The 26007-nt window shown below is 46.8% G+C and overlaps 1 protein-coding gene and 1 non-coding gene across 11 annotated transcripts in view; both read left to right on the top strand.

Moving 5' to 3' along the window:
* The window catches only part of FHOD3 (formin homology 2 domain containing 3), a 521961-nt gene that overhangs the window by 2572 nt on the left and 493382 nt on the right, over positions 1–26007 (top strand). The gene's annotated exons all lie outside the window — the stretch shown is intronic.
* On the top strand, positions 14814–14920 carry LOC113883064. Its single transcript, XR_003508550.1, has one exon. It is a non-coding gene; the product is annotated as a U6 spliceosomal RNA (small nuclear RNA).

Raw genomic sequence — 26007 nt, 5'->3', positions numbered from 1 at the left:
ACTCCGCATCTACTCTGGCTTCTGTTCCATTAACTCGGGGAGTTCCCGACTCAGTTTTCTAGGCCAGGTACTTTTTGGCCTGGGGCAAGTGAATGTTACTAGCATGAGTAAGAGCACTGAGACAGAATTGCTGACCTGATAGAGTTCACAGCCAGAGGGGGAAACAAATTGTTACCAACCTGGCTATGAATTAGCTAACGGTGAGGGAGTGGGCATGCCCCTGCCATGGGTCTCCTTGAGCCCGGCCTGGCAGGAAGATGAGTTTCTGGAGCAGGGGATATTCTGGGTGGTGAAGGGGGAGAAGCGTGACTGTGAACTTCAGAAACTCTTAGCATCCTCAGCCATCTTACCTGGGAGTGCAGACTTTTGCTCGAAGTAGATGGCATACACAGAAAAGTGTGTAGGCCCCACGTGAGCAGCTGGATGAATTTTCACTAAGTGGACACACCTGTGTAACACACCCCTCAAAGACCCTGCAGAGGGTCTTAATTTGTAAAGTTCCCCTAAGGAACCTCTGGGAACCTCTGAATTGGTTTACCCCTCATGTCCTTCTCAGCCCAAGCTTGAGCCTATGTATCTTTTCCTAACCTTGGGAAGTATGTATAAATTTATCTTTTGTTTGCTGACTCCATTCGAAATTAGTTGTTCATTTAAACCATTGACTTGGACAGAAACAACACATTGTTCTTATAATGTTTTCTTTTTTTTCCCTAAGCTGGTAGACTGAAGCCTCCCCTCCCCCCAGATTTTTATAGTAGTTCCTTGAGGATGATTAAATAAATGATTGGTCTGATAATAAAAAGGTCAGTACAGAGAATAGGTACCGTATTCTCACTGGGGAGATGTTTATTCTGGTGGTTATATGTTTTATCTGGACTATGTGAGGCCTTTTGTTTTCAAATGCTGCATGAACAGGTGTTTATTTCTGGTTTAGTGCCTTAAAAAGAATTATAATTATAGGACTTCTAATTTACAAAAAACTGTGCAGTAGAATTAACAGAATCATGGACCTTTCAAAGCATGAATGTATTTGGATTAATTGGTGCTAAAGGCAAAGACTCTAAGGATTCTTATTTCTTTTTGAGAGGCAAACTGAAATTGTAGAATATTACAAAAAAGTGCTAACTAGCATGTGTGTCAAAATGGCAATTATGACCTAATAATTTAATTCAGGAAATGTTTCCCTGGCTGCTGTGGACTAGAGAGTAGAGAATAATAGCTCTCAGGTTCTGGCCACTTGCCTGCGCCAAGCACTGTCCCAGACATGCATTCTTCTGCCAAGCCCGAGACCACCCCATGGGTCAGGCACTGGGACAGTTGCATCTTAAAGCCGAAGAGCCCGAAGCAAAAAAAAAAAAGTCAGCGGGCCATGTGAGTGGGAAGTTCCAGGACTGGCATTTGGCACCAGGTCCGAGCCCTTAATGACTCTACTTCTGTGTCTTGAGTTTCCTCCTTCCAGGCAGCCTGCCCACGTTTCAGAGTTCCATCCTCTCATTGGATTAGCCTGGACAGTGCCCTGTTCATTCCTTTCTCACTGCCTTTCTCTTTGTGGTTCCCTTGCTGCCTCGGCTACACCACCTGCAAGACAGCTGATTGCTGTGAGGATTGGAACCTTGGTCCTCCGCGTGTGGGCTGGGTGTCACCTGGGCTCTTAGAAATGCACTCTCAGGCCTCCCCAGGCCTGCGGAGTCAGAATGTGTGTTTTCCCAAGATGCATTGAAGATTCCTGTGCACACTGCAGTCTGGGCAGAGGGGACTAGAGGTCATTTAAGTTAGACTCAGTGCAGGGCTAAGAGGGTTTTCCATGCGCCCCCTGTTCACACATACCTGCCTTGAAGGTAAAGACCTGGCTGCCCAGTTCTCCAGGGTTCTCCCTGAGGCTGAGCAGCACTAAGACGAAGCGTGCACTGAGATGATTGATGGGCGTCAGTTTTAGAACACAAATCCACTGGTATTACTGCTCTAATGAATTTCCACCTTAATCCTCTTAAGGGACACATCTGTTTGTTACATTACATTAAGATTTTTTAAAGATGAGGTCATTAGTAAAGTTGGCCAGTGTGTTGTGTCACACAGCATCTTAGGACAAAACTGTTTGAGAATGTTGTATGAACAGCTATGGGCGTCTCCAACCCGAGTTGACTCCCAGTCTACCGTAATTAGCTCAGTTGGTTGGAGCTGGGCTATTGGGATCAGGCTCGTGGGATTGAACCCTTTATGGGTCAGTTGACTTTGTGCCATGCGTGGCCACAGACTGCATCAGGAACCCAGTTGGATGTCCAGCGGGCGCAGGTATGGCTCCCTGCCAGGGTCTGGGTGGGGGTGGTCTGGCAGAAACCTTTGGGGGTGAAGGGCTACTGTATAATGCGCTTGTTCTAGGCACTGTTCAGTGAGCCTTGGCGTTACAACCCCATTAACCTCACAAGAGTTAGTGCAGACCGACAGTGGTGTCTGCAGTTAACAGATGAGGAAACTGAGGCACAGGGAGCTTAGGCAGGTTGTCTAAGGTCACACTACCTTTAAGTGGAGGAGCTGGGATTTAAGGTCAAGTCTTTTTTTACTCCAGAGCCTGTAGCCAACTGTGTCCCATTATTAGAAAACTGGCAGAGCACATGCGCTCTGTGCTGGGCGAGGGGAGGGCGGAGGGGGCTGCCTGTCACAGGCTGTGAGTTAAGTCGTGAGCTCTGCTAAGTCCTTCCAGTGCAGAAGCTCTTGGGAGTCTGTGCCTCTTGCCCTCGGAGTCCAACCTGCTTCCCTCTGGAAAACACAGTACTGCCTTTGCCCTCCTCCTCTGGACTCTGAAATGTTCGTCTTTAACGGTGGCAGATTTAAAACTGATTAACGTGCTGAAACCAACTCAGGAGCAACCCCCCCCCCACCCCCCAACTCCAGCCTGCGTCCCCCTCCATGGTTTATTTTTCTCTGAAGTGTCCCTGGAACCTTCCTGTCCTCAGACGGAGGACAGTCACCTCTCCTGCAACCTCCGTACTGTACCTCTGGCCAGCTCAGGAGTGTCCCGGCTTTAAACCCGGTTTTCTAATCTGAGTAGCTGGTTCCACGTCTGTGGGGCATTTCCAGTCTTGAGTTTGTCAGCATCTGGTCCTTTACGGAGGCAATCAGACTGCTTTTTGTTTGTTTTTGTTTTAGCTATTTTATTGGGTTATGTTACTGTGCCTTGTTCTGAACTAAGTAAGAAAGAATGGGGAAATTGTTACAATGAATGTTAAACCTCACCACAGGGATGTAATCAACAAAATCCAGATTGGGGGAAATTATAGTTTCTCTAACAAATAAATGGTAAAGGAGAAGTTGGAGATGGAAGGAAACCTTAGATTAAAAGAGATTTAAGAGATATATCCACCGGTTGCAACGTGTGGCTCTAACTGGATGCTGATTCAAACAAACACATTACAAACAAATATTTGAGACCATTGGGGAAACCTGAACAGTGACTTCTGGATATTAAAAATTAGTAAAGTTAAGTTAATAAAAATAAAATGAATAACAGTATTTAACATTAAAATTATTAAAGTGGATAATAATATTGTGCTGTTTAAAAGTTTGTGTGTTTCAGAGATACATACTGAAATATTTATAGATGAAATCATATAATTTGCTCCAAAATAATCTTGGTTGAGGGGCAAGAAGTAGGTGGGTGAATATATAGAGGAAACAAGATAGACTATGAGTTAGAGCTGGTTGATAGATATATGGGTGAGTCATTAGACTATTTTCTGTACTTTTTCATACATTTAACTTTGTTTTTAATAAAAGAGATAAAAAGCTAGGTTATGGGTTCTAAGGTTCCCTTTGGGTTCACAGTCCTTTCATTAAGTGTCAATGTGTGTCCTAAGTGTGTTTGCTATGACTGAGGTGGTTGATCAGCAAATTTTTTTGTAGTGCCTCTACTGATATTTAAGTCCAGTGCTCCCATCCTTGATCCCCTACTGCTCTATCTGTAGTTTAATTAAATGAAAGAGAAAGGAAAGGAAAGTGAAGTTGCTCATAATTACTATTAAGTGTGCCACACCCTGGATACCTGGCTTTCAACCCTCCTGACCACCGTGAGGGGACTTCCGCCCTCTGACGTCATCACGTAGGCTGCAGGCGCTGGAGGGGTGTGAGTGCCCGACCCGCGGGGAAGCAGCTGGCTGACCGCCGCCTGAGGGGTACAGTCTCCACTGCCTCCCTGACTTCCATCTTATCCACAGCTTCAACGGATGTTTCTGGGCTCCCCGATCCCCTAAGTAGTGTATTCTTGGGCTAACACCCCCCCACCCCCACTGTCTTACTCACAAGTTTATAGCAAATCTTAATGGAATGAGGTGGAGGTTCCCTCCTTGCCTGGGAACCTGGCCATTAATAGGAAAAAATGAAAACTTAGAGATGGGGTCCATTCATTGGGTTTTAATGGAGGGAACAGTGTAGGAATCAGGCCTGTGTGACCAGCTAAGGAGGAAACAGGGTCAGAGTACGGCCCTTCTCTGCTCCAAACCTCCCTCAGCGCCCCCTGCCATTCAGGGTCACCCAGGCCCTTGAGGGGCTGGCCTGCTGCTCCCTGAGGTTTGGTTGCTTGGTTTGTTTCATGGTCTGCTTGGTTTACTGGTCTAGCCCTAGAACTCGGAACAGTGCCTAGAACATTGTTCGTGTAAATAGCTGTTGAATGATAGAGTCAAAGGGAAAAAAGAGGGGTCTTCTCACCCCAGCCATGTCCATGCAGAAGTCCCTTCTGTGAAGCCCCTGGTCAGACGTGTTCTAGCTGCTTCTCCTTGGATGACAGAGAGCAGTTGGCACCCTCCCTTTAAGGGTGGCCTTTCTCCATTTTTAAAAAATTTATTTAGTTTTTAATTGAAGGATAATTGCTTTACAGAATTGTGTTGTTTTCTGTCAAACCTCAACATGAATCAGCCATAGGTATACATATGTCCTCTCCCTCTTGAACCTCCCTCCCACCTCCCTCCCCATCCCACTCCTCTGGTGGTGGTTTAATCACTAAATCGTGTCCTACTCTTGTGACCCCATGGACCAGGCTCTTCTGTCCATGGAATTTCCCAGGCAAGAGTATTGGAATGGATTGCCATTTCCTTCTCTCCTGGATCTTCCTGACCCAGGGATCGAACCAGAATCTCCTGCATTGCAGGCAGATTATTTACCCTGAGCTACCTGGGAAGCCCCTAGGTTGATACAGAGTCCCTGTTTGAGTTCCCTGAGACACAGCAAATTCCCATTGCTTATCTATTTTACATATGGTAATGTAAGTTTCTCCATTTTTGACCTTTATTTGTTAGAATTTATTCTTTATTTGTCCCTGATTTTCACCGGGAAAGGTGGATCCTCATATCCCCACAGATGGGGATGAAAGTGGATCTGGACCATTAATTGCCTGAGTGAGTCCAAGAGGATGGAAATAGGATGGATAAGGCAGAAGAACCATGACCTCAGGGTTTGGTAAGTAGAGTGACCTGTGACCTACAGAGAGTGCTGGAAGGAGTTATGGAAAGTGTGGATACTTTTCCCAGTGATGACAGAAGTAAAAAGCTGCTTTCTTTTTGTGTTGAAGCTGAGTCGTCTGGATTGTTTTTATTACTCAAATCAATATGTGTATCTTGATATGTGTATGTCCGGTACCCTAAGGCATTTTCACACTTGCAATTCCATTTTGCTGTTTGTGTGGAATCAGGGAGACATCGCTGGGGAGAGGTTACAGCTAACAAAGCTAGATTCAAGGAGGGGAAGGCCAGGGAGCAAAGAGTCTGTCCTTATGAAACAAACAAAGCGTCTGTTCCCATCACAGAATGAGCATGTGTATGTATTTTGAGACTACAGAAAAGCACACTGAAGAAATAGAAATCACTTTTCTTACCACCCAAAGGGAACTATTCTTAACATGTTCTACTAGAATTAAAATATACCACTGTATTTGTGTAGTGTGTCATCTTTAATGTATGTACCATGGCCCATGTCAGCATTGCTCTGTGAGGGAAAAGTCTCTGTTTTCTTCAATGTTTATTTGTCCTGTGTGTGTGTGTTAAGTCGCTTTAGTTGTGTCTGACTCTTTGAGACCCTATGGACTGTAGCCTGCCAGGCTCCTTTGTCTATGGGATTCCTTAGGCAAGAATACTGGAGTGAGTTGTCATGCCCCCTTCCAGGGGATCTTCCTCACCCAGAGATTGAACCTGTGTCTCTTATGTCTCCTACACTGGCAGGTGGGTTCTTTACTACTAGTGCCACCAGGAAGCCTTGCTTTTCTGGTAAGGGCACTAATCCCATCAGGGGGTCCTACCCTCATGACCTTATTTAAACCTAATTACTGCCCAAAGGCCATGATAGCATCGCATTGAGGAGTAGGGCCTCAACATATTGCGGAGACACATTCACTTCCTGACAGCCAACACGCATTATAAAATTGTACATATGGAAATGTAGGTAAGAAATGTTTAAGATGGAACGAGTAGCTTCCTTCTCCCAGACCTGCTCGCTACACCCCTTCTGCATCTCCCTGTTTGGAAACATCATGAGAACTGCTCATCAGCCTCAGCTCCTCTGCGCCTATCCCGTCCCTTGCTTTCCATTCCCAAGTCATCCGGGCTCCCATCTGGACTCTGTATGTAAGTGCTCTGATCTACCCCCAACCTGCTTTCTCTGCCGCCGCCGCCTTCTTGCTGGTGGTTTCCCATTATTATCAGGGTAAAGTCATAGCTTGTCATAGGACACCCAGGCCTCTCTGGGACCTGGCCTCCTGTCTGCCACTCCCAGTCGGTCCTGACCGTCCTTCCCTCCCCATCACTCCCCATCCCTCGCTGTGCTGAAATGCTTGCAGTTTCACAGAGAGGCTGCCCTGGTGGTTCAAGCCCATGGCTCTCCCCAGTCTGCCCCTCCACCCTCCAGCTTGGAGGGAGACCGTGCCTGTGGGTCATCTCCACTGCCTTTCATGGCCCCCTCCCCGTCCCGTGCAGGCCCCTCGCCTCCTCCCACCTGTGACGCTCTGGTTCTTCATCCCTTCTTACCATCTCCCCACCAGCTATAAACCTTTAGTAGCAGAAAGTGCATTTCAACTCCCCACTCAGCTCACAGTTCCTCGAAGAGTGCCTGATACACAATAAGCCCCAATAAAAGAACCAAAGAAAGTTAAGTGAAAAAGTGCAGCTGTATTTATATACATGATGACTCTGCAACAGGAGGGCCTTCAAGAGCCAATATCCTCACATCTTTTTCAGGTTCCTAACCTCCAAACGTGATTTGCATGTCACAATTTCCCTCACAAACTGTGGCTGAGTGAGGTATAACCAGCTCTTCAGAGCCTCAAAACCTTATTTTCTGGCCTCTTCCACACCAAGCCCAGGCCATCCCCTGAGGCAGGAAGCCTGGGGTTGGCCAGAGAAGGCCCACCGTCGGTCAGCATCGTTTCTTGTTGCATTGGCAGGGGTGGGTGCGTGCTCCGGGGCCCTCCTGGGTGGGGGTCCCGAGGTCTGCTCCGTGGGGCCAGGCTTGAGGCCTGTAGGGCCAGGCGGGGGAGCACTGACTCATGCCCATTTTCCCATTTGTTCCCGAGCCTTCCTGGTTGACTGCTGCTGCCCAGGCTGGGCGCGGGGAGGGCGAGGAGAGTTGTGAGCTGGTGTGTGTGTCTGGGGCGGGGGGTGGGGGACAGAGGTGGCCGCAGTGAGTGGTGGGGATTCTGAGCAGAGGATGGATCTGGGAGACTGGAGGGGTGCCTGCAGAGTCCAGCCACCCTTCTTGCCCCCAGGGGAGATTCAGGTCTTTGCCAACTGCGGTGGCTATGGGGAGATTTTATTTCAGGCGATGGCACTCACCTAAGAGGGATCTATTACCCCTTTTCAGGATCAGATGGTAGCTGCAGCCACAGGAGAGCCTGTCTGGCTTCAGATCGCAGCTTCCATAAATCACCAGCCCCTCTGGCTTCTGCACGACCAGGGAGTTTCTCAGTGGCTGGTGTCTGAGTGCCCTGTGCCTGGGGGTGAGGAGGCCCGTCTAGTCCTCTTGGGGTCTCCCATTCAGATTTAGCAGGGCCGGGTGTCTGGGGGCAGGGAAAAGAGAGCAGCTGGGCACCCTGTCCAGAACAATAGTCATGGATATGAGTGGTTTTTTGTTCCCAGAATTGGGTGCATTTTTGTGGACGGTGATTCATCCCTGAATATGCCAGGAGCAGAACCACGGCGTGTCTGTGCAGTTCACAAGGCGCTGGGACACAGGCTCGCCTGGCTGGTCCTCACACAGCCCTGCAGGAGGGGGCGATGGGCTATGTAGGCCCCGTCTCCAAGTTGAGAAAACTAAATTCACATTGCTTTCAGGACTGAAACATAAAGATGGCTAGAGCTCACATACATGTCTTCTGACTTCAGGCTCACTACGGAGTGAACACAACTGGGGGGATATTTCTGCTGAGTTCATAGACCTCACAGGTAACGACTTGGTGATTATTATAATTTTATTTTTTTTTGAGAGCTGGGGAGCAGGCGGGGCTGAGTGGGAAGCTTTATTTCTATCGATGCCACTGATCCCAGCACATGATAATCATCTCCTTTATTGTGGTGCTTGGTTGGAGAAATAAGTCAGAAAAGTGAAACGGCCTCTGAAGGCAGCACGTGACTCACGTCTAAGTGGGATGTAGGCAGCCTGGCCTGTAGCAACGTCAGAAGTGGGAAAACTCCATGTGGACTGCGCAGTCCAGAAAGCCTCCTGGAGAGAGCAGTGGGGTGTGAGTAGGTGAAAGGAAACGGGAAGGCCGTCCATGCGGGTGAGAAGCAGATGGGAGGCGTGTGGGGATCAGGTGCGGATGGCTCTGGGTGAGTGAGAAGGGCCTGCTAGCTGTGGGCCACAGGCTGGGATGCTACCAGCTGTGAGCACAAGACTGAGAAGTTACTTCCATTCCATGTAGGGAAACATGAAGAGAAAGAAAGGGAACAGGAGAAAAAGCCAGAAATTTGGGAAGGAAATGATTATAGAGAAAAATCTAGGGAAGGGGGAAACAGGGAAAGGAAGACAGAGTAGGATGGTCAGGCAGTGACTGCAAAGCCACCTTGTGAGGAATGCCTGGGAGGATGAGGAGCTCGGGACCTGCCACGAGGGGCACATGGCCTGGGCCTGGGGCAGGGTCTCTCAAAGCCCACGGCCGCGTCGCCGCCGATTCCTGGTGGGCTGAGGGGCTCGCCAGCGAGGCTTCAGGTATGACCCTTTCTCCCACCTTCCTCGCTTTTGTGGGTGTCTGCTCAGTGTCAGGCTCTGTTGGAGCCAGCGCAGGCACTAGAGTGAGTGAAACAAGAGTCGGTGAAGTGGCTGGGCCCCAGTTCCAGCCTGCTCCCTCTCCTCACGCTTTGGAACGTAGCATCTCCCTTGTGGGGCTGTTGTGAACAAAACCAAAAATGGATCCTGCTATTGCGTGTCCCTGGGGACTGCCACTTGGCTTTCGTGGTCTCCAGCCCTACTGCTCCATGGGCCTGGGCAGGCTGTGCTTCTCTTTTCGTGGACACCCCCACCCTGTCCCCCCTCTGTCATCTCCCCCACCTCCCCTGCCGCTGCAGAGACAAAGCAGAACCTTCATCCGCAGCTCCTGCCCCCACTAGCCTGTCTGCCCCTCTCCATGTGCCCCCTCCTTCCCGACAGGGCAGCTGTGTCCCCTCTCCTGGCCGGGCCAGGCCCCTTTCTGCTGGATCTTCAACCCCTGCTTCGCTCTGGGATCCCTTCTTAAGCCTTGCGAGGGACTAACACCTCCTTCATCCAGCATTCCACCCCCCTTCCTGTCTTCTGCCTTCACCTCTCCTCCAGCCCAAGTGTCTTTTGAGCTTGTCTGAGCCCCTCTGTCTGGCTCCCTCCCCACCAGCCCAATCATGGTGCCCTTGCCATGGTGTGTGTGTGCTCAGTCGTGTCTGACTCTCTGCGACCCCAAGGACTGTAGCCTGCCTGGCTCTTCTGTCCGTGGAATTCTCCTGGCCTGGGTTGTCATTTCCTTCTCCAGAGGATCTTCCCAACCCAGAGATTGAACCCAGGTCGCTTGCAGCTCCTACGCTGGCAGGTGATTCTTTTACCACTTGTGCCACCTTGTCACTCATGCCCAGACACCTTCCAGCCTTTATCTCACTTAATCTCTAAGCGGCACTTGCCATTCCTGAGCATCTCCTCTGAGGAACGCTCGCTGTCCCAAGTGTGATGGTGAGCGATCCACCTTGCACATGTTTGTCAAGCTTTCTGCTCCCTCCTGCCCTCAGCTCTGTCCCAGGACCAGGCCTTCTTGCAGCTTACCTCCTTTCCTGGGTAGCTTCCGAGGGCTTTCTGACAGCCCCCTCGTTGGCATGTGGGGCCCCGCGCTATCTCTCTGGTCTCGAGTCCAGCTCCCCAGCTGCCCCGGACAGCTCCTCTTGGGTGTCCTGGAGATGTTGAATGCACCCTGTGTCCATGCAGGATCGTGATATCTTCCCCCAGACCCATCCTGCCTCAGTGAGGAACATGACTGTCTGACCAGCTGCCCAAACCCAGAACTGCCCCCCAACCCTGACTCTCATCTCTTAGCCGTCACAGTCTGGTGATTCTGGCACTTCTCTCCATTCCATGGATAGTTCATGGCTATAGAAAGTGCTCAGTAGAGGATGAAATGGATGAAGACTAGACTTGATGGTATATGAGGAAATATCTGTCATGTGGCAGTTGTCCTTGGCTGTGAACACATCACTCCGAAGCACAGAAGCACTCTTAAGTTACTTACAACATTTTTATTATTGCTCATGATTTCCTTGGACCAGGAATTTCGGGACAACTCTGAGCACTTTTGGCTCAGAGTCTCTCATGAGGCTGCAGCGAGGTGATGGTGGGGCCCAGGACCATTCAGAGGCTCTTCAGTTGAAAGTTTGGTGTCCGGACCAGGAAGATGCAAATAACTGGGAGTTCCTTGAGCATCTCTCTATGTCTCTTTGGTCTCTCTACCAGATACCTTTAGCATGGCGGCTTCCAGATAGCTAGACTTCTTATGTGGCCATTCAGGCCTCTAAAGAGCGAGGCCCAGGATCAGGTGGTGATGTATCACTTTTCCTAACCATCACTGTCCTTGCATTGTACTCCTTAGAGTCAAGTTGCCGAGCCTGGCCCACATTCAAGGGCCGGGGAACTAGATACCATTGTTTTCTGGGAGAAGTGTCCAAGAATTTGTGAACTTTTGAAAAATAAATCTATACACAGTGAAATTCATTTTTATTTTTGATGTTCAATCCTGTGAATTTTAATATACCTATTGGCTTTTTAATTGAAGTATAATTGACTTACAGTATTTCACATTTCAAGTGTACAGTATTGTGATTCAGTACGTTTTTGGAGGTTATGCACCAGAACAAGTGTAGATTCTGTAACTACCACAGGATACAGAGCAATTCCAGCAACGTGGAGGATTTCCTAGGCCTTCCCCGTTGTAGTCAGACACCCCCTTACCCCCATTCCTGGTAGACAGGGATCCGTTCTCTCCTTATAGCTTTGCTCTTTCCTAGAAAGCCATCCATAGAAATAAAATTGTTTGTTTGTAACCTTTAGAGACTGGCTTATCTCACTCTGCACAGTACCCCTGTGATCCATTTAAGGTGCATTGGTGGCTCACTCCTTTTTCATGACGAGTGAGATTCCATTGTATGGATGAACCAGTTTTGGCTCAGTGATAAAGAATCCGCCTGCAGTGCAGGAGACGCAGGAGATGCAGGTTCCGTCCCTGGGTTGGGAAGATCCCTTGGTGGAGGGCGTGGCAATCCACTCCAGTATTCTTGCCTGGAGAATCCCACGGACAGAGGAGCCTGGTGGGCTACAGTCCATGGGGTTGCAGAGAGTTGGACACGATTGGAGCGACTGAGCACGCATGCACCGGTTTGTTTATCCTTTCACTTGTTCAAGGGTGTCTGTGTTGTTTCCAGTTTTTGGTGGTTACGAATAAAGCTGCTCTACGCATTTGATCTGGAGGCTGATCTCTTTGCTTCTTTGTGTCATACCACCTTTTCTACTCTACTGATTTGGGTAGAGATTTTATGGGAACATAAATTTTCATTTTGCTAGGATAAATCCCTAGAATTGGGATGACTTTTTGGCAGAGGTTTACCTGGCTCTTTCCTTAGCAGGACTGTCAGGAGGTTTTTACTTCTTGGGCAAATTACCCTTGGTCAGAAGAATTTGTTATTCGAGTCTTTGGACTTCAGAGTATAATTACTTTTGAAAACACTGCCCACAGAAAGGACCATTCATTTAAAAGTCACTTACAGTTATTCTTTATTTTTAAGGCTTCAAGGCCCTGCCGTGGCTGCATCGGGGTGTCCCCCTCCTCAGCCTGGTCCCCCTGAGGGCTGACGTCACCCTGCACTCACGCCATACTCTCATCCTGTAACTCTACAAAGGGGCGATGACCCCATGGAGCACAAATCACCCGAAATTCCGCAGTTGGCAAAATACCATAAATAAATGAAGAGCAGCCTTGGAGAATGCTAGCATATGAAAACTGCACTTTGATCACGGAGTGTAGAGATGAAGTAAGCAGAAGTGGGGGCGGGGTAGGCAACTGAGGGTGTGCTTCTCTTCCCCTGAAAGTCAGAGACCAGGCCTGAAGTGAGGGAGGTGGCCGGGAACCATGGGAGAGGTGGCATATTTAAGTTCAGAGGCAATAATATGAAAGATCCAATTTTTGAATGACTTTGACCTTTTTACCAAGGGAAAGCTCCATGTCCAGAAGGTTGCTAAGATCTCAAGATGTCCTTCATCTGAGCTTTCTGCTCACCCCATTTGTTCTTGGCTGGATGAGCCTGGGAGCCTGCCTGAAATACACAGAGCCCCCCTTTCAGCTCCCTTTCCATTCTGTGGCATTGCCTGGGAATACCTACCTTCCCGAGGGCACTAGAGTACGTAAATTAGGTCAAGGACCTAAAGGGAAGAGTTCTATGCAGCTCTTCAGGTACCTTTAGGAACCGAAGTTGTCGCCACGTGCATCCTTTAGGAAAAGGAAGTTCAGTGTGAAATCTGACCTGTGCAGCAGTCTTTTACTCACCTCACACAGATGTGAGTTCTTGCTCTTTGTCAGGTTCTCTGCAGTGTATTTGGGAGTCGAAGAATAAAGCATGGGCCATGCTGTCAAGAACACGAAGGCCATGATGGCAACAGGCTGGCCTCATGTCCTAACCGTAAGTACCACTTTACTGCTATGAAAAGTGCATTCAGAGCTCCAGACAGCCAAGTCATGGTGAACTTATACCCATTGCCTCCCGGGTATAAGTTGGGGACTTTGCTTATGCAAGAAGTTGTGATTTGGCCTTGATTTAGGCGAGTTTCATTAGACCCCTTTGGTTGTGCCGAGACGTTGAGGACATCATCAGCATCATAGCTGCCCCCCTGAGAAATCAGCTCCCCTCTTTCTTCTCCAGCCTTGGGACTTTTCCTGGTTTCTGTCCATTTCCTTGGTCACTTAAGAGCTCTGTATTCCAGATTCGGCCTCTGGTGACCCAAGTCTTTCTGCTCTAATGCATCTTCCTAATTCCGAGCCTCTTTGTTCCCTTGTTCACTCTCTGTGTAGAAACTTTCACCAGGTTCCCTTACGGATGAAAGTGGGGGGCTTCTGCAGAGGGGATGTGGGAGTTAAGGTGGATCTGGGGGCCTTGGGCACATCCCAAGATTCTGAACTTTGCTTGTAGCATTAGAATTCACGCACAGTCTTTGGGTTGGAGGGCCCAGAGATAAAAGCCCAGTGTTTTTGGGGCCCCAGTGCTTTGTGGGTGCTCACACGTGCACCCCATGAGTTCCTGCTCCATGCCTACCTGCAGAGAGACACCCCTCCCACCCTCCTGCACTGTCCCAGGGAACTGGATTGGTGCTCAGCCAGGCAAAGCCTCCATCTCATCTGTCATCAGCCTGACTTTGGGAAGCAGGATCTTGGTGTCCTGGTTGGGTGTGTGTCCCTGTCCCCTCCCTGGTGAGCTGCCTCCGAGGCTGTGACCTGCCAGGCCAGCCAATGGTGGCTGTTGAGACAAGGAGTAAGAGCTAATCCCAGGCTGAGGAGCGGGAAGGGAGGGAGGTTCTTTGTGTCTGGGGCTCTGGGGTCTATGAGCCTCTCTTCTCCCCCTACCCTTCCTTGGATAGCCGTTGGTTTCATTTCACCAGAGTTCCTGCCCGGTGCTTGAAGCAGAACAGGCCATTAAGTCAATGCATGCCACTCTGCAAAGTCTAAACAGTTTAAATTCATCATTCTGGGCAGTGTTTGGTGATTGGAGTTTGCCAAAGCAGGGGGATCGGTGCGGGGCGAGGAGAGGTTTTGCCCCCCTTCACACCCAGGACCCTGCTCTCTTCTGCCTTCTCGAGCGGGGAGGGGATTGGGCTTCACCACGTTGAAGTTGTGGGTAGCAGTGAAGTTCCGGGCTGCAATGGGATTGCTCTCATTCTACTGCCTGGGTCATGGGGGCTAAAGATCCATCTGACGGGGAGAGGCTCTGCTCTGAGGCCTTGCGGAGCTGTCTGTGCACATTCCACAGAGTATTTTGGTCATAATGATCCATCATTGTCGAAGGACCTTAGGTGTCATTAGCATTTTAATAGTTTCTGATCAGTTTCCACTTCTGAGGTGGCGCTGGTGAGAAAGAACATACCTTCCAATGAGGGAGACATAAGAGACCCAGGTTCAATCTCTGGGTCGGGAAGATCCCCTGGAGAAGGAAATGGCAACCCACTCCAGTATTCTTGCCTGGAGAATGCCATGGACAGGGGAGCCTGGCGGGCTACTGTCCTTTGGTCGCAGAGTTGGACAGGACTGAACGACGAAGTGCAGCACGTAGTTGATTAGCAGTGTTGTGATGCTGATTTCGGCAGCATGTATACTAAAATTGGAACGATACAGAGAAGATTAGCCTGGCCCCTGTGCAAAGATAACTCACGAATTCGTGAAGCGTTCCATATTTTTAATATTATCCCCAATACCTGCCACCCCAGTCTTAGTTGGTGGTGGAAGAATGGTCTCAGAACTCTCTGACTCAATTGGCCATTTAAGTTTAAGAGTAAAAGCCTGGTTAATGACAACTGCATCGTAAAGCCTTCAGAAGGAAAGGAGTATGTTTTGTGGAACATTTGTTTTGTGTGTGGCAGTTTTAAGTCACTTGTTTTTAAAATCAGTACTTTTAAATGGAAACAACTTGACCGAAGTTCTGTCACAGAATTTGAGATCCATTTTAAAAAGCTTAGTGAGAAAACAAAATATTGTGTTAGTTTCAGGAGTACTACAACATGGTTCAGTTATGCATATACAAGTATCTATTCTTTTTCAAATTCTTCCCTCTTTTACTGTGTTTCGTAATACTGAGCAGAGTTCCCTGTGCTGCACAGTGGTCCTCAATGGTTATTAATTTTAAATATTGCTGATCCTCTTGCTGTGCATTGTATTTCCAGAATGTATAAAATTATTGCCTTCCCCTCACTTTAAATCACCTTGGAGAAGGAAATGACAACCTGCTCCAGTATTCTTGCCTGGGAAATTCCATGGACAGAAGAGCCTAGCGGGCTGCATACAGTCCATGAAGTCGCAAAGAATTGGACACGACTAGTTATGTGCACCGGAGAAGGCAATGGCACCCCACTCCAGTACTCTTGCCTGGAAAATCCCATGGATGGAGGAGCCTGGTGGGTTGCAGTCCATGGGGTCGCTAAGAGTCTGACACGACTGAGCAACTTCACTTTCACTTTTCACTTTCATGCATTGGAGAAGGAAGTGGCAACCCACTCCAGTGTTCTTGCCTGGAGAATCCCAGGGACGGTGGAGTCTGGTGGGCTGCCGTCTATGGGGTCGCACAGAGTCGGACACGACTGAAGTGACTTAGCAGCAGCAGCAGCAGTTATGCGCGCACACACACACTTTAACTCAGAGAGCTATGGCCAGTCCCTGGGTCAGGCGCAGGGGTTCATGAGAAGGTGAGGAGAAGCCAGCACCCTTTGGGGGACTGCCTGGTGCCCAGGAACTGAGTGAGTGTGTGTGGTTGGTAACACACCCAGTGTGCACGTGACTCCTCCTCTTTCTTGCTGTGAGGCTGGATCACTGAGGTGGCGGGGAGGGGCAGAGCCTTCCAAGAGGGTGGCAGCAATTGGGGTAGAAGGCAGACAGCAGGTGTTGGGGCCCAAGGTCAGGTAAGAGGAGGGATGGATGGTGAAAATGGAAGAGCATTGGGTGGCCTGAAACTGCCCACCTTCCAGTCCTGCCAGGAGAATGGTCAAAGGAACCCCCTGCTTCCTCTTGGGAGGATGACACGGGGAGGGACATACTTAGGGAATCTCCAGGAGGGCGGTGTATCGTGTCTGTTTTCTTCACTGCTAAATCCCAGGTTGGCCCTGCTTTAATGAGGTCGGGGATGGACACAGGGAGCGAGACTGGAGCGGAGACACCGGAGGAGCAGGGCGGCCCTGGAGCCTGCAGAGATGAAAGGACGGGCAGGTTAACCGGGGGCTGGAAGGTTTGGTGTTGGGCACGTAAAGTTGAGACTGCAGGGTCCAGCCGGCCAGCCCCTTCTGCTCATCACCAACCCGTCTCCTGGAGGCCAGGGTGCCTTCAGGAGGCTGTCTCCATTTCCAGTGGCCTGCAGGGCCCCCTCCTCTGTCGAGTCTGTCCCTTTGCATTTTCCATCTCATGCTTTATGCTTCAGCAGACTGGCCGCCTTAGTCTCTCACATTCCTCGATGTTTCACGCTGGCCTGCCCTTGCTTTGCCTTCACCCCACCCTCTATCCCAGCCCCCTCCTCCTGGTTAGGTCATCCCCTTCTCTTTACACCGATGGCTCTGGTACAAACTCATTCATTCATTCCACGGACACTTATTGCTGCCTGTAAAGTGTCAGATGTGACTTCTGGGTGCTGCCACCTGCCCCCACCCCCTCAACCCTCCAGGCCACATAAGTGCTCCTTCTGAGCACACCTTTGGATCTCTGTTCAGTCCAGCGTAATGATTTAAAGCACAGGCCTTGTATCCCACAGATATACAATTTGTATATCTGCACTTCAATTTGTATATCTATGAAATGGGAATATACAACACCTTCCTTGGGGAGTGGGCTTCAAGCCTAAAATGAAATTGCCCCTGGAATGCATTTAGCACAGCGCTTGGCCCACTCAGAGACAGGGAGGTGTCCTGAGGCTGCTTGTCTGTCTTGTAGCATCACAGGGTTGGGATTCCCTGACTGAGTCCCTTTCCTATGGGACCCAGGGGCTGGCTTCAAGAAGGAAATAGTATTTAGCCAAGTCTGGAGCACAGAGGTGGTGTTAGGTGCGTGGGAAAGGGGAGAGTAGATTAGAGGCATGGAGAGTGAGGAGTATGAGATGAGTAGAAGCCAGCCAATGAAGGGTGTGGGACGCCAGGCCCCAGTTCTGGCCTTAATAACCAGGATTTGGTCCATCCATAGTGGGTCCTCATGATCAGCCGATTTGGGCTTAAGATCCGAGGCCTTCAGGCAAACTGAGAAAGGCGACCAATGTATTTGAGTGTCTAGAAAAGCATTTAGGATCTTGTGTGACATATGTGATCACTGAGGGGTGAAAGCGTTTGGGGAGTAGTAGTTTCAGCACTTCCAGAATACTCTGCCAAGAGGACCCGGGGCCAGGGGTGGGCAGGAGGGATTGGAGCTGCTTAAGTGGTGGAACCAGGAGGCAGGTTCGCTGTTTGTGGGATCAAGAGCTTCACTGTGCCTGAAACTCTGGGAGGACTTCCTAGGGCTTCCCAGGTGGCACCATGGTAAAGAATCCACCTGCCAATGCAGGAGACATAAGAGATGTGGGTTTGATCCTTAAGTCGGGAAGATCCCCTGGAGGAGGGCATGGCAACCCACTCCAGTATTCTTGCCTGGAGAATCCCATGGACAGAGGAGCCTGGTGGCCTACGGTCCACAGGGTCGTAAAGAGTTGGCCACGACCGAAGCAATTTAGAACGCAGGCACTGGGGGTGCTAGAATGGGTGGGTAGAGGCATTTTGATATGCCTGGGCTGTGACCTCCCCCCAAGCCAGCAAGGGCTACATTCTATGAGTAATAAAACATGCTAGCTGAAGTCTCCCATTATCTGCAATCTGTCCTCGCAGAAGATCCCATCCACTGCAGTCTTTTAAAGTGTCTTCTTTGCTCATGTTAAGTGGAAGAATTTGCTGGTGCACCCCACAGCAGGACTCTGTGTTCTAAATTTTCCTTACCGTCTGCTTCGCTTGCTGCTGCCAACTCCCCGTCTTTTGTGGCCTGGGTGACTGGTGCCCAGAGAAGAGTGTGTTGAGCTGAGTTGAGAGAAAAAAGCTGGTTTGGTTAGAAGAGTCTTATTTTGGATCCTGTGGCCAACGGCCAAAGTAATTTGACGTGCTTAATTTGATATTCCTGGCTGTCCACAACCTGAATTCAGCCCGTCTTTGTCCTGCTCTGCTGTTCCCTGACACATTGATCTACCAGCTGTTTCTTGCCTTTTCAGGCTCCCTCTTTAAATATCCAGAGAAGGAAATGCCAACCCACTCCAGTATTCTCGCCTGGAGATTTCTATGGACAAAGGAGCCTGGCAGGCTGCAGTCCATGGGGTCGCAAAGAGTCGGATACAACTGAGTGACTGTCACTCACTTACTCACTCTCTGAATATCCATAAGGGGAGGCCCCTGGCAGTAAAGAGATAAGTTGATTCTGGGCCTTTGTGTCCTAGTGTGTTTTCCAGACTGTATACATTTGGGAAGGTAGGTTTGGGGAGGCAAGAAAAATTTGCCTTTAGGCAGCTGTACCTGCCTCCTGAGCTATTCTGAGTGAGCCACACTCTGTACCAGTGACTAGCTACTCCCTTTCCTCCAAACCTTCCTAGATTGCAGGGGCTGCTCTGACAGTTGCTGTGCCCTCCATGAAGCCTGCTCTGCTGGGCCTGGCCAGAAGTAATCATCCTGCTGCTCGCCCTCCCAGTGATGGGTCTCTACCTTTCCCCAATTTTCTTTCTCTTTAGATTATGATTTGTTGTTGTTCAGTCGCTAAGTCATATCCAGCTCTTTGCAACCCTGTGGATTGCAGCATGACAGGCTTTCCTGTCCTTCACCATCTTCCAGAGTTTGCTCAAGCTCATGTTCGTTGAGTCAGTGATGCCATCCAACCATCTCATGCTCTGGCACCCCCTTCTCCTCCTGTCTCAATAATTTTGAATTCCTTTTCCATTGGGAGAGGAAGGATACTCACTGGCTAGGATCCTGCTTTCATGGATCGTTATATCCCCTGAAGTGATTGCCACTGCTTCCTCTAACTCTTTTTCAGTCACTTATTTTCTTTTTACTTTTCTTTTCTTCAAATTTATAGAATTAATTTTTTTTAAATGAGTTTTCCATCCTAGTTCTAGGTTTCTGGTGTGTATTTTAGGAAGTGACTGAAGATGAAATCTGTAAAGATCATTTGCATTTCAAGTTTAATTCCTCATGTTACCGTCTAGTCTCTGAGGTCCCCTAGCCAAAAAACAAACAAAAAAACCGATTCTTAACCAGCACTGGCTGAGAAGCTGAAAGGCTGAGTAGAACTACAGATAGTCTCATGATGCTGAGGAGATAAAAATGACAAGTTAAGGGCTTATTACAAAGGTGGAGAGATCCTGGAAATACCTCATGGTTATAAATACCCTGTTGCTTCACTCAGGAACCCTGAAGGACTGTATCCTAGGAGAAATGGCTTGCTAAAAATAGGCCAACAGTTATAAAGACTGAAACCCAACCTCAAATTAGCTGACCAGAATAGACCAAGTTTACAAAGATTGAAACCAAGCCTTGAATCAGCTCAGCCGCTGATTGGATTAAGATAATCTGTTCCTGATCTAGTTGCCTGCCACAAACTGAAGAAAATCATGTAACAACATCTAGCTCCTTTGCAGTTTTAAATATATTTATATAAAACATTCATCATTTAGCTAAAGAAATACCAGGCATATAAACAGGCAGGATCAAGAGAAGAAAAAGACACTCAAAACAGACCCACAGGTGATACATATACTCTAATTATCTGATAGACATTAATGTCAGTGATTAATAGATTCAAGAAAGAAAATGACAAGATGGAGAGTTTCATCAGAGAACTGGAATCTACTTATATATAAAAATCAGATAGAAATCCCAGAACTGAAATAGTTAGTGATATTAAGCATGCCTGTGTACTAGGTTGCTTCAGTCATGCCTGACTCTGTGACCCGTGCACTGTAGCCCACCAGGCTCTACTGTCCACGGGGCTCTCCACTGGTGGGTTTAAACAGTGGCATAGATGCAGGTGTACGGAGATTTAGTGATCTACAAGAGCAGATAAGTGAATAGAAATATCCTGCCTAAAACAGGGAGAGAAAAAAAGATGAAAAATAAAGGACATATCCACCAAAGCTAAATGATACATAATGAAAAGGCCTAACACACATGTAATTGAAATCCCAGAAAAATAATGGAAGAAGCAAAATTCCAGGAGATACTAACAGAATTTTCTGAAAACAATGAAATATACCAAGCCACAAACTAAAGTAGCACTGTAAACCCCAAGCAAGAGAATATAAAGAAAAAAGAAATTTGTCGGTAATATTTCTGAAAACCAAAGACAGAAATGAAATCTGAAAGCAGTCCAAGCAAAAAGACATAATTACCTTCAAAGAAAGAACAGGAAGACTGACAACTGAGTCCTTAACTGTAATGATGGACTCCAGAAAGCAAATATGTCTTGAAACTGTTGAAATGTTTCTATCTAGATTTCCCTCACAGATTTCACAAAGATTTCCCTCTAGATTTCAGAAAGGTGAAGTAAAATCATTTCTAGACAAGTAGAGACTGAATTTATTGCCAGCAGATGCACTCTAAAAATAGTAAAAGGAGTTCTTCAGAAAGAGGCATATGACCCCAGATAGAGGCATGGATATGTAGAAGGGAATGGAAATCAGTGGATAAGGTAAATACATGAGTAAATCTAAATGAACTGCTGACTGTACAGATGTCTCATGGGATTAAAGTACATGTAAAAACAAAATATACAACAAGGAACAGTAGAAAAGATTGAGGGAGATAAATGGAATTAAAGTGTTTTAAAACTCTTATCTTCTGGAAAATGGGAAAGTGTTAGTCAATTATAAGTCAATGATGTTGTTTACATGATACCCTTAAAATAACAGTAAAAGAATATAAAGTTAACCTAGTAAGTAGAGAAGGAAATATTTAAAAATACAAGATTAACCTAGAAGAAGTTGAAAATTGAAATAATTGAGAGAAGAAGGGACATTAAACATAAAGGACAAATAGAAAGCAAACAGAACATAGATTTAAATCCAGATCTATCAGTAATTATAGTAAATGAAAATGGACTAAATATTCCAATTAAAACTCTAGTTGTGAAACTTATTTTTAAAAAATGCAGCAAAATCCAATTAGATGCTACTTGCAAAAAGATGTTAAATATAGAAATACAGGAAAACTGGTAGTAACTGAATGTAAGAAAGATATACCAAGCAAAAAAGGTGATATTGGAAATGACACAACATATGCCGTAAGATAGACTTCCCAGGTGGCTCAGTGGTAAAGAATCCACCTGCCAGTGCAGGAGATGCAAGTTTGATCCCTGGGTCAGGAAAATCCCCAGAGGAGGAAGTGGCAATCCACTCCAGTATTCTTGCCTGGAGAATTCCATGGACAGAGGAACCTGTTGGGCAACAGTCCATGGGATTGCAAGGAGTTGAACACAACTTAGTGAGCGTGGACTTCCCTGGTGGCTCAGATGGTAAAGCGTCTGCCTATAATGCGGGAGACCTGGGTTCAATCCCTGGATCAGGAAGATCTCCTGGAGAAGCGAATGGCAACCCACTCCAGTATTCTTGGACTTCTGGTGGCTCAGACGGTAAATCGTCTGTCTACAATGCAGGAGACCTGGGTTCAATCCCTGGGTTGGGAATCCCCTGGAGAAGGAAATGCAATCCACTCCAGGACTATTGCCTAGAAAATCCCATGGACAGAGGAGCCTGGTAGGCTACAGTCCATGGGGTCGCAGAGTTGGACACGACTGAGCAACTTCACTTTAGTGAGTATGAGACTAAGTCAGAAAACATTTCTAGTTAAAAAGAGGGCAATTCATCAGGGAGATACCAGAAAACCTATTTGTTTGCATCTAGTTATAGAATGTATAAAATTGCAAGAAAAAATAGACAAATTTATAATTAGAGTGGGTTTTAGCATACTGTTAGTAACCGATTGCAGAAGCTGACAAAAAAATCTGTACAGCTATAGAAGATTGGAATCAGTTCAGCTGCTTGGTCATGTCTGACTCTTTGCGACCCCATAGATTGCAGCAAGCCAGGCTTCTCTGTCCATCACCAAATCCCGGAGCTTACTCAGACTCATGTCCATCGAGTCAGTGATGACATCCAACCATCTCATCCTTTGTCATCCCCTTCTCCTCCTGCCTTCAATCTTTCCCAGCGTCAGGGTCTTTTCCAATGAGTCAGTTCTTCACATCAGGTGGCCAAAGTATTGGAGTTTAAGCTTCAACATCTAGTCCTTCCAATGAATATTCAGGATGGATTTCCTTTAGGATTGACTGGTTGGGTCTCCTTGCAGTCCAAGGGACTGTGAACAGTCTTTTCCAACACTACAGTTCAAAAGCGTCAATTCTTTGGCACTTAGCTTTCTTTATAGTCCAACTCTCTCATCCATACATGTCTACTGGAAAACCATAGCTTTGACTATGTTGGCAAAGTAATGTCTCTGCTTTTCAGTATGCTGTCTAGGTTGGTCATAGCTTTTCTTCCAAGGAGCAAGCATCTTTTAATTTCATGGCTGCAGTCACCCTCTGCAGTGATTTTGGAGCCCCCCAAAATAAAGTCTCTCACTGTTTCCATTGTTTACCCATCTATTTGCCATGAAGTGATGGGGCTGGATGTCATGATCTTAGTTTTCTGAATGTTGAGTTTTAAGCCAGCTTTTTCACTCTCCTCTTCCACTTTAATCAAGAGGCTTTTTAGTTATTCTTCACTTTCTGCCGTAAGTGTGGTGTCATCTGCATATCTGAGGTTATTGATATTTCTCCTGGCAATCTTGATTCCAGCTTGGGCTTCATCCAGCCTGGCATTTTTCATGATGTACTCTGCATAGAAGTTAAATAAGCAGGGTGACAATATACAGCCCTGACGTACTCCTTTCCTGATTTGGAACCAGCCTGTTGTTCCATGTCCAGTTCTAACTGTTGCTTCTTGACCTGCATACAGATTTCTCAGGAGGCAGGTCAGGTGGTCTGGTATTATCATCTCTTTCAGAATTTTCCAGAGTTTATTGTGATGCACACAGTCAAAGGCTTTGGCATAGTCAGTAAAGCAGAAGTAGCTGTTTTTTCTGGAACTCTTGCTTTTCCGATGATCCAACAGATGTTGGCAGTTTAATCTCTGGTTCCTCTGCTTTTTCTAAATCCAACTTGAATATCTGGAAGTTCACGGTTCACGTACTGTTGAAGCCTGGCTTGGAGAATGTTGAGCATTACATTGCTAGCGTGTGAGATGAGTGCAATTGTGTGGCAGTTTGAACATTCTTCGGCATTACCTTTCTTTGGGATTGGAATAAAAACTGACCTTTTTCAGTCCTGTGGCCACTGCTGAATTTTCCAAAATTGGGATACTAATAACCAAAATATCCTAACTGATTATATAGACCATTACACCCAAGGATTGTGGAATACACATTGTTTACAAATGCACATGGCACATAATTTAGCATATTTGGGTCTTAAAGAAATTTATTATGTAAATAAAACCCTTCCTATAAAGAAATCTCAGTCTCACATGTCTTTGATAGTGAATTTGCCAAATATTTAGAGAAGTAGGACCAATCTTATACTGAGTCCTCTGGAGAATGGAAAAAGAGTTGCACATTTCCCTGTTCATTTTATGAGACTAGCATAACCCTGAACCCCAGACTTGACAAGGGCATTACAAGAAAGGAAAACTGTCTAGGTCAATCTCTTTCATGAGTGAAGATATAAATCTGAACAAAATATTGGCAAAATAATTTCAACAGTATATTCAAATGATGGGCTTCCCTATTGGCTCAGTCAGTAAAGAATCCATCTGCAATGTGGCACACCTGGGTTGGATCCCTGGGTTGAGAAGATCCCTTGGAGGAGGGCATGGCAACCCACTCCAGTATTCTTGCCTGGAGAATCCCCAAGGACAGAGGAGCCTGGTGGACTACAGCCCATGCAGTCGCAAAGAGTTGGATACAACTAATCGACTAAACACACATATTCAAATGATGGGACAGAGCACCAAAATTCAGTCTAGAAATGAAATATTAGGTTTAATATTAAAGTGCATTGTTATTCAATATGCTAACAGTCTGAAAGATAAAAATAATTTGCTCACAATACAGAAAAAGCATTTGATAAGGTTTGTACCCATTTATGATAAAAAACAACCTTAGCAAACTTGGATCTCAGTGAACTGCCGATATTGATAAAAGATATCTTTTAAGAAATAGAGCAAACATTATATTTAATGGTAAAATTTTGAAAGCCCTGAAATTGAGACTGAGATAGGGAAGTTAGCTGTAATCACTTCTTTTCAGCAAAAATTAGAAAATAAAAATGACAGGAGTCAAATCATCACATATCTAGGGATACATTTGACCAAAGATATTTAAGACCTCTACTTAGATATGGGAGATATTTAAAAACGCTAAATTAAATAGATATAAAATGTTCATAAGTTGGAACCTTCAGTATTATGAAAATGTAATTCCAGTTAAAATCCCAGGAGAGTTTTTGGTAGAATTGCCAAATGGATTCTAAAATTTGTGTGGAAATGCGTAAGGCCAAACATGTTCAAGATAGTCATGAAAAGAGCAAAGTTGAAGCACTTGCACTACCAGAAATCAAGAATTCTTTTAAAGTTATAGTGAGCAAAACATCGTGGTGTTGGTGCAAGGTTTGATCATTAGACCACTGAGACAGCGCAGAGTCCAGGAACATAGCCACACACGTTGGTGATGACAGCGGTTATGACGCAGGGTAGGGGGGAGAGTTTGTTCTCTGAGTACAGTGCTGGTCTGTGCGCTCAGTTGTGTCCAACTCTTTTGAGACCCCATGAACTGTAGCCCGCCAGGCTCCTCTGTCCATGGGATTCTCCAGGTAAGAAAGCTGGAGTGGGTTGCCATTTCCTCCTCCAGGGGGTCTTCCCGACCCAGGGATTGAGTCTCCTGTATTGTAGGTGGGTTCTTTACCGCTGAGCCACCTAGAAAGCCTAAACAGTGCTGGGTCAATTAGATACTCACATGGGAACAAATGAATCTTGACCCTTATCTTGCACTGCATTCAAAATTCAATTCCAGATGCATCACAGATCTAATGGTGACGGGTAAAACAGTACAGCCTTAGACGATAACAGAAAAATACAGTCACAGCTTTGGGTGAGCAAAGATTTTAGACAAGGTGTAAAACATACTAGCCATAATGGGATCAGTTAATGGAGTACATTAATGTTAAGACCTTAGTCATCAAAAGACATCAATACAAGTGAAAGGGCAAGTTACGAAGTGGGAGAAGATAATTATGCATTCTGTGTGTGAACTGAAGTGAAAGTCACTCAGTCGTGTTCGACTCTTTGTGACCCCGTGGACTATACAGCCCATGGAATTCTCCAGGCCAGGATACTGGAGTGGGTAGCCCTTCCCTTCTTCAGGGGATCTTCCCAACCCAGGGATTGAAGCCAGGTCTCCCGTATTCCAGGTGGATTCTTTTCTAGGTGAGCCACCAGGGGAGCCCACTCTTTGTGTATATGTATGTATTTAACAAAGGACTTTATTCAAAATGTATAAAGAGCCTCTACTTTTACTAAATAAGAAAAGACACAATTGAATAGAACAATAGGCAGAAATCTTAAACAGGCACTTTAAGATGATATGCGAATGGCCAATAGACTTTATTGATCAGGGAAATGTAAGTTAAAACTGCATACCCACTAGAAGGGTTGAAATGTAAAAGCACAATAATACTAGCAGCTGATAAAGATGTGGAAT

Source organism: Bos indicus x Bos taurus, chromosome 24, assembly GCF_003369695.1.
Source record: "Bos indicus x Bos taurus breed Angus x Brahman F1 hybrid chromosome 24, Bos_hybrid_MaternalHap_v2.0, whole genome shotgun sequence".
Classification (NCBI taxonomy): domain Eukaryota; kingdom Metazoa; phylum Chordata; class Mammalia; order Artiodactyla; family Bovidae; genus Bos; species Bos indicus x Bos taurus.
This window is presented reverse-complemented; position numbering and strand designations above follow the sequence as displayed.